General features: G+C 30.4%; 1 protein-coding gene across 4 annotated transcripts in view; it reads left to right on the forward strand.

The window, feature by feature from the left end:
* Window positions 1-2,610, forward strand: part of LOC116849315 (synaptotagmin-10-like) — a 526,459-nt gene that overhangs the window by 253,713 nt on the left and 270,136 nt on the right. The window lies entirely within an intron of this gene.

A 2,610-nucleotide genomic window follows, 5' to 3' on the forward strand; every position in this document is an offset into this window, starting at 1 on the left:
ATTTTGAAACTATCTTTGAAAAAAGACATTGGCGCATCCTTCATAAGTTCAAGCCAATAACATTATCGTACGTAGCTCTTGAATTACTACACTGTGCTTATGCCTGAAACATCTCTTTTGCTTAATTCTTTACATATATAAACAAATATATGTACAAAGTTTCTGAAAATTCAATACATACCGCTTATGTGTAACATGACATGTTGAAACAGTGAACCAGTAATACAATAATAATCACGAGTAATACTTGAAAATGTGACTTGATACAAATACATAGACATTGATGTTTACTAACCTGCAAGTCTTCTTGTTGCTCTAGTCTTGAAGCAAATGTATCCTATAAAGCCTGATCTACAATATGCTCTTTGCTTCCTGCTTCTTTCTCTTTATCTCTTTCTGACTCAAACCTTAAACTTTAAGCCAGAAAAAGGCAGAAGACAAGAAACAGAATGCAAAGAGCATATTGTAGATCAGGCTTAACAGTTGTCTGTGACACATTATTTATTTTCTCGACCGAAAAATAAAAATCTTCACATAAATATTTTCTTTTCTTATGGCTGTAGTTATTAGATTAAACATAATATTTTATATCTTTATCATAATAGATATGTATGCCCTTATAATTCAATACACTTGTCTTTTTATTAAGTTGGTGCTTTTCTGTCTACATCATTTATTTTTACTTTTTACAGTAATGTTAAACAATGAATCAGCAGTGATATTTCACAGTGAACAATGATTCACTATATAATATATGTGGTTCATTACATACAATTTCTTCTCAGAAAATTTCGTGACAAAAAATTTCGTAAAATCGGTAGATATACCGAGGAATGCATTTTTTATTTACAAATCTCTCGACATACCATATTTCTAAAGAATACTGGTAACTACAAAATAAAGTGAACGAGCGAACATAATCACTCGCTCAAATATTCGACAAAAATTTTATTGCAATTAGATAATTATAATACCCATATATTTTCTCAAGCAAAAGTATGGTTCACTGTGAAAATATATTTGGTTCATAGTGAAACATTCCTATTACACAATGAACCATTTGCCGACTTACAAAATAAGTCTATTTCTTTTTTATATGTAGCTGTTTATTTAATTTGTAAATTGTGAATTATAACTAAATAAATTTAGTATTAACTATTCCAATTAACAAAACTGGTTTTAAATAATTGTTATTCTATAGATTCTATAGGTATAAAAGAAAAAGTTTTTTTGGCTTACTGTTCAACTTTATCATCCTAAGTAAAACGGGTCAAAGTGTAAACAGAGAAGTTATATACAATTTAAAAATTTTGCCATAGTTATTAAAGAATTAATAGAACAATATAAGTAAATGAGAACACACAAAGTGGTAAGATGAGCTCTACAGACATATCTAATAAAAGATAGCTTCCGATTTGTTCAACTTTCCAAGAAATATCTATTGTTTAGAACTACCCAGATAACCGTGATTTAGCATATCAAGCAAACGAGTGCATTGCATGTTTTGCTGAATAATTGATATTTGGTTGCCATCATCGTAAGCGATGTGCTATCAAATTCAGCAACATGAGTGGTAATACATGTAATCAGTTGATGAAATTTTAAAAACAAACAATCAGCAACAATAGTACGGAAGGTTGCAAAAAACAATGATGGCAACATGACAAGAACTGATGACTTGTCTTTGCGTCAATAGCATTTTGATGGCAACGTGACAACAACAACAGAAATGGAACCTTCTTCATTAATTTGCTTTATATTTGCTTTCAATCTTTGAAGTTTTTAAATTACATGTTTTTGCTGACAAAGTGTGAACGATAAGTAATTTTCATATATTTACAACAATTTGTCAATAACAAACACACTGTGTACGAATTTAAAAAATAATTTTTTATTTGGCAATCTTATATATGTTATATGACTATTATTTGGTGTTTACTATTATGTTATAACATACTGTGAACACTATAAGGATATATTATATAAACATAAATCACAAGAATATCGTTGCAGTCATTGGAAATCGCCGCGTGTTGCTCGATCCTCAGGTTAAGCAACACTTTAACGGAGTCAGGACATGGATCGGTGACCGGTGATATATCGCTTAGGATCGAAATTATCGAGAGTGAGGATTCACGAAAGTTTAGAGTGTGGTTGACAATCTTCGATACCTACCCCAAACAGCACAAGAACTTCTGAGAACGTTCCAGGGATATTCTGAGGATATTTGGACGTTCTCAGAACGTACTCAGGACGTTCCCTGGATATCTGTGCTGTTAGGGTAGTGGTTTATGAGATATGAGAAAATTAGGAATTATAAATATATTTTTTAAATATTATGATTTTCTCATTTTTCATCTTCGCACAATATTTCTTAGTATTTGATTACTGTCAATATTTAACAGTGATTTTATTATCAGTATTCACCAGAAATTAAACACTGGCCAAAAATTATTGAATTACTGGTAATACCTAATCACTAATAATTTTTCAATATTTTTTAATATGATTAGGTGCTTCTACATTATGTTCGTTGAATTGTGCTCACGTGTATTCTTCATGAGTCGACAGCAAGTTGACAGCAACATGACGACAACAATTGCTTAAATA

Source organism: Odontomachus brunneus, unplaced genomic scaffold (assembly GCF_010583005.1).
Source record: "Odontomachus brunneus isolate Ranch 3 - 2012 unplaced genomic scaffold, Obru_v1 Obru_scaffold_111, whole genome shotgun sequence".
NCBI classification, from domain to species: domain Eukaryota; kingdom Metazoa; phylum Arthropoda; class Insecta; order Hymenoptera; family Formicidae; genus Odontomachus; species Odontomachus brunneus.